Genomic DNA, 15,033 nt, shown 5'->3' with positions numbered 1-15,033 from the left:
GATGTCTTGCGCAAATGGTCGATCCAATCTCCTCTATTTGCCGCTTGCTCTCAGCTCCAAGTCTTCTCACGGGCCCAGCTACACGAGATCCTGTGAACAAGACAAGAAAGGGAAACTACAAGAAGCATGCATTCATAACTGATTCAAGGATTAGCATAAATCAAATACGCAAGTAAGACAATACACCATTGAAACACATGCAAATAGAAGAACCTCAAATGCTTTATTAATATAAGGAAGTAAGGTTCAGGCGGTGATACAACCGTGAGAGGTCCAATCCAGCATCACCTTCCCGACGGAAAGAAATCTCCTCTTCACCTCCCTCAAGCAATCACCCAATACTCACAACTGTAAACCAACAGCAATTCTTTGCACAAAATTCCGGCCTCCAGATCCCATGGGATGAGATCCTTATATAGAGTTTTGGAGTGAAGATAAGTCAGCTTGATGTGTGACTTGTTGTCCTCTTCAACTCCAGTTGTTCTTCAGTCCTTGAGTCCACTCGGAGTTTCTACCTTCCACTTGGAGTTTTAGAACCTCTTTACTCATCATTAGGCGAATCTTCTGATCCAAGTGTCATTTTGGAAGCTTCCTGGGCACTGGCACATTGAGAAAAGATTCCTCCACATGTCAAAGTACGCCCAGCGCAGGTAGCCTTTGTTGCACTTGCTATGCAGCGCAGGTACACCATAGAGCTTTTGACATTCAGCGCAGATGCTTAGTGGAGCAGCTGCTTTGATCCAAAATTGACCTGTTTTTGAGTGTTTTTCAGTGGAGAACTGATCTGTAGTGCTGTGGTTTGCTGACCTTGTTCCTCTAGGGGTAGGAACAACATGTTTAGGGACTTTGGATCCCTCATATTATTGACATTTCATGCTCCATGCTGTAAGGCAAAAAAATGTCTATAACAGTTGCCCCCTAAAGTATGAGGTCGTTTATCGGGTGAAATGCTTTATTAGGAGGATCCAAAGTTCATTCAATCGTCGGGAGGTGACCTGTAACAAAATACAATACAATACATTATCTTTTCATACTTTCTTTTCATGATCTAGCTGATGCGGGCATTTCCCATGCTCAGCTTTATAAATACATTTGTTGTACATAAACAGACGATCGTCTGATAATAGACTGATAATTCTCTGCTTTTAATTATCATCCTTTTAGTAGGATGATCATCTGCTGCACATGTCTATGTTTTTATCTCCTGAATATATATCGCAGCCCGGATGGATGAAACTAGATCCGGGGTCTTCAAACTTGTCCGATCTTCACTCTAGTACAAGTCGATCCATGTGAGAATTTCTTGAAGTCGAACATGGAAAGACATCGCTTGATTACCAGTCAATAATGTAAACTGTTAACAAGCGCGAGAGGAATCACCGATAATGATGATGACCCTCAAGGTACTGCAGCACAATTCACGTGGCGTGAATATAGGATCTGACGTCGAACACCACGCAAAGTCTCCCGGTCGAAGGTCATTAATGTATACCTATCGCCGGAAGTGAGAAACTTGCCATTGAGGCATGCAAGCTTCAAAGTACTGAGGGGGTGTTCCTAGATCAACTTCTTGGATAGTGAGCTGATGTCGACAAGAAGTGATCCGTCAAAGGAGGGCCTTAATGAATCCCACATCAGTGACACGGAACGGAGCTAGTGATGATGGTGAAAACGATCTGTGAAATATGATTCAGGGTGGCGGTCATGGAAGGATGAAAGATGATGTATGGTAGTGGATGGGACCCGGTTGACACTTTCTGAATGACATCTCTTGAACATATAACGACACTGATGTGATGGATCGGTAGCATTACCCCATGTATGGATGGTATGGAGAGACCATGGTGAAGGGACCGGTGAATGATAATAACCCAACCCGATATTTACAGAGGCAAAAGTGTCATGTTCAAGAGCGACTTGCTACCATTAAGCTTTGAGGTTCTTCCCAATTTTTCCCCAGTCATTTCTGACCAGTACCTCTTTATTTTTTCAAGCTTGAGGAGGATAACATATGCTTGTTCTATAACCTACCCTTCGGGCAAGCCTATCGCTATGTTTTAACGAGCTTAACGATAGGGAAACTCGTTCTCGTCTAAAGACAAGTTTGTCGCTATCTAATATTTTTAACGAGCCCAGCGACAAATATAGCTCGGTCCTTTTCATCTTTAGAGAGTCTGAAAAGGGTACATAAAGTGGACTCCAGGGGTCCTTTTTCGTCATCTAATCCCTTAAGTCCGAAAAAGTATAAAACAATACAGAAGGGATGAATGTTTGATATCTTTATCGAGCCGAACTAGACAAGCGCTCGATCTTTTTGTGCAATAATCCCTCAGGTCCAAAAAGATTAAAATCTAGAGGAGGGATAGCTCTTCCGGTCCTTTTAATGAGCTGGAAGGCCAAAACTCGGCAAACTTTTCATATTTTACGAGTCAGTGAAAAGAGCTCAAAGAAGACTCGTATTTTGAGGAACGAGTGATAAACAGGGATAGCAGTAGATTCCAGGTACAGGTTGGAATTTTCCAATCACGGCAGTGTCACAAGGATGGCTAGGTGAAATCACTCTTCGCAGCTGTTCCTCAAAATAGGTAAACAATCAAGTGGATGTGAATGATCGGCCAAATGAAAAGTGGAGGTGACGGTGCACAAACACGACCAAGGCTTTTTCGGCTGATGAATTTACGGTCTCAAATGGTTATTTACCGGTTCATTTTTTCTTGATGAGCTTGAACTCTGGGGGAAGCTTGCTCACATGTGCATTTATTTTTTAATGAGCATGAACTTTTGCTAAAACTGCTCGGTTTTGCGTTTATTTTTTAACGGGCATGAACTTTGCCAAAACTGCTTGTATCTTGCGTTTATTTTTTAACGAGCATGAACTTTGCCAAAACTGCGCATTTTTACCAGTCATAAAGTAGGAAGGTCTCCTGGTAGATTGCTCGCTATTTTTTAAGGAGCTTCATCTCGCTATGCTTTGCTCCATATCCTCTCTTTATGCAAGCTGGGTATCGGCTAATCCTACGAGTTTAACGGGTTAGACCTACAGGTTTAAAGGGGGGACCTAAAAAACTAAAAAAACAAAATAGCCTCCCGTGCTTGCATCCCAAGAGGTTTGCATGCCCCCAGGTGTAAGTCTAATTTCAAGGTCGCCCCTACTTGTCCGTCAAAAACCCTTGTTTTCAACGGGTGAGGCTTACCTCTTTGTGGTTACCCAAAGAATGGTTTTGTTTGCTGCCGCAAATGAAACTCTTTCTTCGGCGATGTCTATCATTAGGTTACACAAAGATGGTTACAATTTGTTGCAGCAATAGAATCTCTTTCTTTGGAGGCTGCCCCTACTTATCCTTTAAATCATTTGTTTTAATGGGTGAGGCTTGCCTTTTATCCAAAGATGGTTACTACTTGCTGCCGCAAACGGATCCCCTTCTTTGGCAGAGCCTACTTTTTTAGACAAAGGTGAATGACCTTTGTCAAACAAGTAACCTTGACAAAAGAATCCTTTTCCAGAACAACCCCATTCCTAACTGCCCCTTCTTCTGCATGAGAGCTCTTGCCGGCTCTTCTGTTTTACGAAGATGAAGGAGGGGACGGGGTATGGACTAGTCATATTCTCCCGCGGAAATTCTACTTTACACCCAAGGTTTTTCTGACCCCAGCAGACCAGGATGCATGCCCCCTGGGTTCCGGCCCTACTTTCCCGAATCACTCGCACTCATCAGGAAGAAGAACCGGAGGTAGAGACCTTTCTTGATCGAAAAGACCATTCAGGATAGGTATGTGACTATTTGCGATGCATGATCCCGGAAATGAAAGTTGGTCTACGAGCTTGACCATTCTTCCTTCGTATGGAAAACACATTATTCGAAAGAGTGAGGAGACTATTGCTTCCATGCAATATATGTAGTCTCGTCCAAGGAGTAGGTTATAATCCAAGGGTCCTTGGACGACCATCAAATTCATCTTGACAGCCTTCCCTTTCAATGTAATAGGCACATTAGGTAGAATCCCTAATGGTCGACTGGTTCCTTTGTCAAAACCCGAGAGATTCCTTATCTCAGGCAAAAGCGCTGGGCAACCCAGTGCTTTCCAAGCAATAGAGGACAGGATACTCACAGATGCCCCTTCATCAATGATAGTCCCAGCCATCACCATTTTGTATATTTGGACTATAATTCTAAATGGTATACTGGCTGGTAACCGGGGTCTGCCTAGTTGGTTCCAATCAAAGGACACAACCAGGTTGCTTGGTGGTGGGACCGAATACACGGCCGGGTATGATCCTGACGATGCTCCTTCCTGCGATAAAGGAGTGGGCACATTGCCCTGATGTTCATCAGAATCGGTGTTGATGAAAAGAATCTAGACGGTGTCATCCTTACTCTCTTCGGTAGGGGTGTCAGCTGAAGATGAATCCTCAGTGACTGTGGTATTTGAAGATGAAACTTCTGAAGGGAGAACCGGGTCAACTGTCATTTCGACCTTTGGACTTTCGTCCGGTCCGGATTCAGTAGGTTCATTTTCAGTGACTGACACTTCAGCTGGCCCTATGAGCGGGGCAGCCGTATTTTCGACCAACGAAGGACTTGGCGCGAGTTTTTGATATCCAGGAGGAAGTAGCAACGGTGCAACCAGTTGATCTTCCAAAACTCTCTTTGCTTCGTCTAAAAAGGGACAACGGCGGAGGGTGTGATTGCCTTCACACAGTTCGCAGGGGAATCTCATTCCCCTTCGTCGTCTAGAACCTTCACTTTCGCTGGTCGATGGTAAGCATTCAACCTGGCTGTCAGAGGTTGATGCTTCCGAACTGTGCAAACGAGGGGACCAGTCCCTTAGTATTCGGGGAATACTGGGACAATCATGGTGGAAGTGGTCTCCTTTACATATGACACATGGCAATTTGGGCCCGGTCCGTGCTGTGTGTGGATTTTTGTTAGATGCCTTTTGCTTGCCCCCAGGCGCCTTTGGCTCCTTCTTTTTCTTTTCTTTCTTCTTCTTTTCCTTCTTCTTTTCTATGGGAGCTCCGCTTTCGGCGGCTTGACCTTTCGAAGAAGAAGGATCGGAGGAAGGCTTATAAGAAGTGGAAGGCTGGAGGGTAGCTCTAGACTGGTCTAACTGTTGACTCGACTGTTCAGGACCCGTGGTGTTCTGAACTACAGTGGTTGAGAATAGCCAAACTGGCAGGCCAATTGTCAGTCCTGGAAGCGACAACGTGGCCATGTGGGGCGCACCAACTTCTCCCCAAGAGGAGAAAGGGCTAGGGTTCCCATCATGTGGAATCCCTTGGTTGGCATGTTCCATGTTCCCAACCTCAAGATCAACGCAGGAATAAAGGGGTGATTATGTTCCGTTTAGAATGAATTTTATATGACGATGCTTTAGACACAACTTGCTTTTTCAATTTTTAAGAGTCGAGAAAAAGCTAAAGATGACTCTAGTCTCCTTCGATGTATTAACGAACCTGAAGTGACAAATGCTCGGATGGACTTTTTCAGTTATAGAGTTTTAAAAAGGCCAAAAGAAACTACTCTGGAGTTCTAGGCAGAGGGTGTGCCAAACCTTTCGCGAAACCACAGAATACGTTTTACGGTACGAGTGGTCGATCTTCGTGAATGCTGTGTTCACTGCATCGCGATCAGTAGGGCAGCCGACACGGCTTCCTATGGATAAAGGCTTTGTTCCTATAGGGGTCCCCCAATATACGCGACAGTACGCAGGGGCACAAGTCCGTATTAGTGCTATCGTCCCTCAGGAGGAATCACCCACCTTCGTAGAGATCGACAGTCACTATGTTTAACGACGCCGGAACACATCTCTACCTAGACCTCTACTGTGTTTCGTTATGTTTCAAAGCGTTGTTAGATAAATTCAGTTCTTTTTAGGTTGATCTTGCTTAGCAGTTTGCCTTTATGGATCACCACGTGATGTATGATACAACTCCTAAATGCAGTCTAAGAATGATAAGCAAGCTTTTTCAATTCTTTCAACTTATGAAAATCTTAACTACTGAGGGAAAAGAAAGACATCATCTTTTCAAACAGATCAGAGAGCACACACTGATGCACTTTTCCTAAATCGACATGCAAACTGTCAAAATGCACATGCACAATGCAAGTATTTCTTTTCTTCTTCCTTAATGTTGATGTATTACAAAAAGAAAGCTGTTGTACAATTTCGAATTCAATTTCAAGTGAAAGAAAACATGTTTTTGTCCAATAATCAAAACAACACCTTAAGATTCACTCGTTTCAACACAAGAAATACTGAAATTCGAACCATATAACGAAAGCAAATGTTCAAGCAGCTATGAACAGTAATAAACTAGCTCTTAGAATCACAACGACACTTTCTTACAGGCCTAGATCCAAGAGGTCACAGCAAGACTAGTTCACTTTCGCTACAGGAAACTGTGAATGAAAGCAAGAAATACAATAAGAACAATCACGGTTTCTTCATACAACTGAGGCGGAATGAAGGCAAAGAAAGGTAGTTTCAGCTGGGTATACAGGTTGACAACAGGCTGCAAAAACAATATTGAAAACTGGGCAACAGACAATAGGGAACCCCAGTTGCACAAGGCAAAACTAGATCAGCGCAGGTACTGCACTGTCAATCTGACATGCAGCGCAAGTAGCCCCTTCGGGACCTGTGTTGCAGTGCAGGTAGCCTTTGCTGCAGCTGCACTGAAGAGACAACTCTCGTCTCTCTCAGATTCCGGGTCACAGTTTGCTCAAAAATCAATGGTTTTTGGCCAAATCAGAGGCTATCAGCCAAGTATACACTAGAGGATGATTAAGGAAGATGAACACTATCACAAAGAGCTAAAAAGAGTCCTTGTGGATCAGCTCTTCAAATCATAAACATGCCCAGCACTGAGCTAGAGTAGCTGCCCTCTACTTTGCATTCGAAGGATTCGAATGTAGCTCGATTCGGTACTCCCTTTGTTTAGGAAATGAATAGCAAAAACACAAGCTACCAACAAGACACGGTCCCCAGCGGAGTCACCAGTCTGTTGTGGGGAAAAGTATCCAACACGGAATGACCCTATCCCACTCTAAGGGTGATAGTTCCTTAGCAACAGCTGAAGCAAAGCTATCTAAAGTTACTTCTTTATGACATGCAAGAGATGAAAGGAAGAGATCCACTTACCGATGTCTTGCGCAAATGGTCGATCCAATCTCCTCTGCCGCTCGCTCTCAGCTCCAAGTCTTCTCACGGGCCCAGCTACACGAGATCCTGTGAACAAGACAAGAAAGGGAAACTACAAGAAGCATGCATTCATAACTGATTCAAGGATTAGCATAAATCAAATACACAAGTAAGACAATACACCATTGAAACACATGCGAATAGAAGAACCTCAAATGCTTTATTAATATAAGGAAGTAAGGTTCAGGCGGTGATACAACCGTGAGAGGTCCAATCCAGCATCACCTTCCCAACGGAAAGAAATCTCCTCTTCACCTCCCTCAAGCAATCACCCAATACTCACAACTGTAAACCAACAGCAATTCTTTGCACAAAATTCCGGCCTCCAGATCCCATGGGATGAGATCCTTATATAGAGTTTTGGAGTGAAGATAAGTCAGCTTGATGTGTGACTTGTTGTCCTCTTCAACTCCAGTTGTTCTTCAGTCCTTGAGTCCACTCGGAGTTTCTACCTTCCACTTGGAGTTTTAGAACCTCTTTACTCATCATTAGGTGAATCTTCTGATCCAAGTGTCATTTTGGAAGCTTCCTGGGCACTGGCACATTGAGAAAAGATTCCTCCACATGTCAAAGTACGCCCAGCGCAGGTACACCATAGAGCTTTTGACATTCAGCGCAGATGCTTAGTGGAGCAGCTGCTTTGATCCAAAATTGACCTGTTTTTGAGTGTTTTTCAGTGGAGAACTGATCTGTAGTGCTGTGGTTTGCTGACCTTGTTCCTCTAGGGGTAGGAACAACATGTTTAGGGACTTTGGATCCCTCAGATTATTGACATTTCATGCTCCATGCTGTAAGGCACAAAAATGTCTATAACAGTAATCTATGCTTGGAAAGAGAAAAGGGACAATCGAAATAAGAGAACAAACGAGACTCTTTCACTCATTCAATTGAAAATGAAGCAAACAAAGCATCCTAGTTACCTCTGGCGAAAGAAGAGATTTTGAGGGTCAAAACACACTGGCACTGGAATGGGAGAAATTCTGGTTTTTTCTTACCCTTGAGACCGGCACGACTACCTAACTGACAACTAGTGCTGATCGAGGGATTCGAAGAAAAAATAAAAAAGAACTTCACACAGGGCCAGAATTAACACATCAAAGGGTGGGCTAAACCAAGCAAGCTAAATGAAGCTTTCTAGTCAGCGAGAAAATAGTCTAAAAGGCTTACGAGATCAAAATCAAAAGAGCAGAGCACACTAGCCAAGATTGGGGTCAGGCCCTAATCTTCACTTACAGGCATTGGTGCAACTACCTAATTGGCAACAAGCGCCAGAGGTGGGTCGACGCAACTGTTTCTCTGCAATTCGCACTGGTCGGTGCCACTGTTAGCAGATTAAATGCGCTATCCGAGGGAACTATGAAAAAATAAAAAAATAAAAATTCAAAACAGGGACCAAATTGTTGGGTTGTGTTATATTCTTTCCACGTAGTTAACAGGGGGTTTGAGGGGCACCCGTAACCCCACTTTATGTTAGGTTGGGCAGACCCACCAATGGTTTTGTGCATGATTTTCGCTTATGTCTTTTGGACGCGATGGTTTTCAATCCATTATTGGATGCTTCGACATGTATAAATATGTATTATAACATTGAAAGGAATATAATGAAAAATCAAGCTAGTAGTCCCGGTTTTGGGATCCAGGGGAAAATATCTGTGTATATGTGTTTTATGTGTTCTGCTCTCACATTATTTATTTTCTGTGTTTTAGAATTCATAAGCAGGTAATTTATGTACGGGTTTAAAACCTACATTTGGTATCAGAGCAGAATTGGCTTCAAGGGGATGCCTTTATTGCTGAGGGGTTTCGCTCAGGCTTGTGGTTGACCCTGTTCAGTGGGAGATCTGTGAGATCAATTCCAGTGGTGAAAGAAGATGGAAAGCAGTGGAAAGATAGAGATCAAGAAATTTAATGTTCAGAGTTTTGAGTTGTGGAAACTCAAGATAGAGGATCTGTTGGTGGATAAAGATCAGTGGATCACGGTAGATCCAAGTACTAAACCAGCGGGAGTGTCCGATGAAGAATGGAAGAAGTTGGATAGGAAGGCAAAGAGCACAATACGATTGTGCGTCTTAGATTCAGTATTGTTGAATGTATCAGGGGAAGCTACAACAAAGGCTTTTTGGGACAAGTTAGCGACTTTGTACCAATCTAGGTCTCTGGTGAATAAACTGTTCCTGCGGAAAGAACTGTATAACCTAAGGATGAAAGATGGAGACTCGGTGACAAAGCATCTGAATGCATTTAATACTGTGGTAAGTCAGTTAGCATCTATTGATATTAAAATTTCAGATGAAGATAAGTGCATCAGTTTGTTGTGTTCTCTACCAGATTCGTGGGATAGTTTGGTTATTGCAATAGGTAGCAATGCAACTGCCTTGCAGTTTGATGAAATAGTCTCAGCCTTGCTGACAGAGGAGATGAGACGGAAAAGTATGGAGAGCCAAAATGGTTATGCCTTGTCTATACGAGGACGGTCCCAGAACAGAAACAAAAATAAGTCATCGAGTGGGAGATCTAAATATAGAGGGAGATCTAAATCTCCAGGAAAACCTGTAAAGGTGGCGTGCTGGAAATGCAGAAAGGAAGGCCACTTCAAAAGGGACTATAAATATAAAGCTCCTGACAAAGGAAAGGGATCTAATGAGGCTCCTTCTACAGAGGTGAAAACCACCTCAGATGAAGGTAGGGATGTGTACTTGGATTCTTCAAGTACACATGTAGATCATGAGGCATGGTTGATTGACTCAGGTGCATCCTTTCACTTCACTCCCCATAGAGAGTGTTTCTGTGAGTATGAGAAATATGATGGTGGTGATGTCTTCTTGGGGGATGACAGGAAATCTAGAATCATTGGTCATGGAAAAGTAAAGTTGAAGCTGCAAGGTGGAAGGATTAGAACACTTCTGGGTGTTCTGCATATTCCTGCATTAGCCAAAAATCTGATTTTTGTTAGTAAGCTGGATGATGCAAGTGTAAAAATAGTGTTCGAGAAGGATACCTAAAGATGGTTTGGGGAGCACTGGTATTGATGCAGGGATTTTGGATTGGAACTCTGTACAAGTTGTAAGGTAGCACTGTTGTTGATGGGTGCAACAGTTCCGTGGTTCTTGAAAGTGGAGCAGAAAATCTAGTGGTCTCTGGAGAAAAGACCATGTTGTGGCATCAAAGGCTTGAACATATTGGAGAGAAGGGCCTTCGAATACTTCATGGTAAAGGTATGGTAGAAGGTATGAGTAATAGCTCTCTGGATTTTGATTTTTGTGAAAATTGTGTATATGGGAAGCAGAATCGGGTGAGTTTCCCCTCTAGTGGTAAGAGGGCGAAACATATATTATAGCTTGTGCACAGTGATGTGTTTGGACCTGTGAAGGTTCCATCACTGGGTAATTCTGTGTACTATGTATCATTTATAGATGACTTCTCAAGGAATACATGGATATATTTCCTTAAGAAGAAATTTGAAGTCTTTGATAGGTTTAAACAATTTAAGGCTCTAGTGGAAAACCAGACAGAGAAGAAGATAAAGGTGTTGAGGACAGATAATGGTGGAGATTTTTTCAGTAAGGAATTTGAAGAATTCTGCAAGAAGTGTGGTATAGCACGACAGAAGACTACTCCATATACATCTTAGCAAAATGGAGTTGCAGAAAGAATGAACAAGACATTGATGGAAAGGGAAAGAAGCATGCTCAGTGGTGCTGGGTTAGGACAGGAATTCTGGGCAGAGGCAGTGGATACTGCATGTTACCTAGTCAATAGGTCACCTTCATCAGTGTTGGAGGATAAGACTCCACAAGAGGTATGGACTGGTAAGAAACCATCTCTTTCACATCTGAGGTATTTGGATGTGATTCATATGTACATGTTCCAAAGGAGAAAAAAACAAAGTTGGATAGTAAATCTTAAAAGTGCATCTATATTGGGTATAAGGATGGTTTAAAGGGTTATAAGCTTTGGAACCTAGTAACAAGGAAGGTTATGTACAGACGAGATGTGGTGTTCAGAGAGGTGAAAGATGTTATTAATTATGAAGTCCAACCAAAGGATCCTGAGAAGATAGAGTTTGAGATAAAGGAGGAAGAATCAAACTCTACAGTAGAGGAGGAATCAGAACATGAAGAGCCACAAACTCCAGCTGTGAGAAGATGAGTTCGAGAAAGAAGGCAGCAAAAAAGTTATAGTCCATCTGCTTTCTGTTCAAATTTTGCTTTGTCTGTTACTAATGATGATCCCAGAACTGTGAAGGAAGTAGTGGATTCAGAGGATGGAAAACTCTGGAAAGAGGCCATGGTTGATGAAATGTCATCTTTGCACAAAAATGAGGCTTGGGATCTAGTAGAGTTGCCGGCTGGAAGGAAACCCATTGGCAGAAAATGGGTGTTCAAAAAGAAGACAAATGCAGAAGGAAAAGTGGAGAAATACAAAGCTCGGTTGGTAGCAAAAGGTTATTCCCAGGTGTCGGGAATTGATTTTGGTGAAATTTTTCTCCTCTTGCCAAGGTAACTTCTATTAGATTACTTTTATCCGTTGCTGCTGCTTTTGATTTTGAGGTAGAACAGATGGATGTGAAGACAACATTTCTTCACGGGGATCTGGAAGAGGAAATCTACATGAAGCATCTTGAAGGCTTTACGGTGAAGGGTAAGAAGGAACTGGTATGTAAGTTAAAGAAGTCTCTATATGCATTAAAACAGTCACCAAGGATGTGGTATCAGAAATTTGATACATTTATACGGGGACTTGGCTTCACCAGAAGCAAAGCAGATCACTATGTGTATTTTAAATTAATTGGTGATCGTGTTATTTCTCTGGTCTTGTATGTGGATGATATGTTGTTGGTTGGAAATGACAAAGAAGTTATCCAAGATTTGAAGACCCAATTGTCCTCCAAATTCAATATAAAAGATCTTGGTGCTGCAAACTATATTTTGGGCATGGAAGTTAAAAGAGATCGAGCAAAGAGGAAGCTCTTGTTAAACCAGAGGAAGTATGTCGAGACAATATTGCAGAGGTTTAATATGTAGGACAGTAAACTGGTGAAGGTTCCTATTCTTGTAGGTGTGAGGTTATCTGCTGAACAGTGTCCCAAGAGACAAGAAGAGGAAGAGGACATGTCTGATGTTCCATATGCAAGTGCAGTCAGTTGCTTGATGTATGCAATGGTTTGTACTAGACCAGACATTGCACATGCAGTGGGAGTATTGAGCAGGTTTATGTCAAAATCAGGGAAGGAGCACTAGACAGCAGTGACGCAGGTTTTCAGGTATTTGTGTGGCACTGGTGATTATGGTTTGTGCTACCAAGGAAGACCAAGATTGGACAGAGTGTTGGATATTCATGGCTTTGTTGATGCATACTAGGCTGGAGATCTAGATCAGAGAAGATCTACAAGTGGGTATGTGTTTAACCTATTTGGAGGTGCACTCAATTGGATGAGTAAGAAACAATCTGTAGTGGCACTGTCAACTACAGAGGCAGAATACATGGCAGCCACTCATGCAAGTAAGGAAGCAGTTTGGTTGCAAATATTGTGTTCAAGTATGAGGTTAGTACAGGAAGCTATAAGGATAGATTGTGACAGCCAAAGTGCAATTTTCTTGGCAAAGAACCCTACATATCATTCAAATACAAAGCACATTTTTGTTCAATATCACTTTGTGAGGGATATGATAGAAGACAAAAAGGTGTTGCTGGTAAAGGTGGACACTTTGAAGAATACTACAGATGCATTAATAAAATCTGTGAGCTCTGAGAAGTTCTCTTGGTGTAGAGAGACAATGAGCATTTCATGGCTAGAAAAATGACTAAGCTCTCTTGTGGCCCCATGTGGAAAGAAAACAAAAAGTGGGAGAATGTTGGGTTGTGTTATATTCTTTCCACGTAGTTAACAGGGGGTTTGAGGGGCACCCGTAACCCCACTTTATGGGGTCCGCAGCAGCGCCCCAGAAAATTTTGGTTTTGGACCCTATGTTAGGTTGGGCAAACCCACCTATGGTTTTGTGCATGATTTTCGCACATGTTTTTTGGACGCGATGGTTTTCGGTCCATGGTATTGGATGCTTCGGCATATATAAATATGTATTATAACATTGAAAGGAATATAATGAAAAATCAAGCTGGTAGTCCCGGTTTTGGGATCCAGGGGAAAATATTTGTGTATATGTGTTTTATGTGTTCTGCTCTCGCATTATTTATTTTCTGTGTTTTAGAATTCATATGCAAGTAGTTTCTGTATGGGGTTAAAACCTACACAGATCTGCTACTATGGATTTTATACTTGGGCCAGTAAGTAGGAGAAAAATAATAGAACAAAAGGGAAAATGTGAAACTAGCAAAGTTCTCGCGAAGTCATGAAATCCAAAACAAAAAAAAAGGATCGGATCTCTCCAGTTGAGTCGCCAATTTTTCGTGAAGTAAACTTATAAGTGTGGACATGAACAAATTCCTCTAGCCTAATAATGGGTCTAGCCACAACAGATACATTCTATGGAATATTTCCTTAGGTTAGAATCAATTAAGAGGGCCTACCTCTTGGTCGCTTATCTTGCTTGATGATGTCCACGCTTGCTCACTCTAACAGTCTCTCACTTCCTTCTTTAAGCTCCTGAAACAAGTAAACAATAACAACACACAAACATAATAATAGAAAAATTGAAATTCAACCTACTTAATGAGTCAAGAAGCATTAAGACATGAATATCTATATTACAAAACATGTAGGAAATCAATCAATAGTTTCATATATTAATATTCAAAGAGAGATTACAATCATTCATCTTGATGTCATAGTCTTCCTCTAACAAGACCAGGTTCCCACAAACTTTTGCTAGGACTTCATGATGGCTTCAAACAACAATAGTTTAAAGACTCTTTCCTTTAGGCTTCACTACAAACCAAACACACTTCTCCCTCACACAACTATATGGATACAACTAGTAATAGCTTGCTTGTCTAAAATAGTATACTCACACTCAACCAAAACTCTAACTCTAATTTTCACACTAGTTTGTGCTTGGGAAGAAGGGAGGTTTATATAGGAAATATGGATGGGAGATGGATCCTCTTCTCATTGGAGAAGGACTTATCCCTTGATTTAGTTCCATCATTATAGGTTAAAGGAGCCCAAATTGTCATCCACGACCCCATCCAGCCAAACCATTCACCAGACTTCTGTTACGAAGCTTCTGGAGATGGAAGCTTCAGCTCTAATTTAGAAAAATTTCCATAACAAGACCGACACGACTGGAACACAGCTTAGTCACACCAATCGGCGTAGATAATAGTGCTAATCTTTGTACATCGGCACACGGGAGACAAAGTTCACTAGCACCAGTTTTGTAAATTGGGAAAAACAGAAGTTTCATGGGAAATGGTGCAAAAGGGAAATGACCTGCTCATGAAATGGAACATAATGGGAGTTTCTCCATGAAGGAAAAGCATGCGGGGTTCACTGTAGAGGTCCTCCAGGATCAAGGAATGGGGAGTACAGGGACAGTGACAAAATGTTGTCTAACAACTGTTCATAATGGACATTGCTTGACCTAGACGGACCAACGGGATTTTGAACCTATTGGTATTGGACATTGCTTGTTCCAGTAGGATTAGTAGGGTTTTGAATAATGCCAGAAGAAGGCTGGTGCATACCAAGCATGTGAGCTTGTGAGCCACTCACATTAGTGGTGCCTGACACCATAGAAACATTCAGGTTCTACCCCTAAGCGATGGCACAGCTTGGCCACTGACCAAAGGGAAAGAGTAACTGATAGAAACATTGCTCGAGACCACCGGTTGAACCAGATTGGTGACTGGGACTGACGATACAAGAGCGTT

This window comes from Pinus tabuliformis, chromosome Q (assembly GCF_031772625.1).
Source record: "Pinus tabuliformis cultivar Carrire ecotype Pingquan chromosome Q, CPIR1, whole genome shotgun sequence".
NCBI classification, from domain to species: Eukaryota; Viridiplantae; Streptophyta; class Pinopsida; order Pinales; family Pinaceae; genus Pinus; species Pinus tabuliformis.
This window is presented reverse-complemented; position numbering follows the sequence as displayed.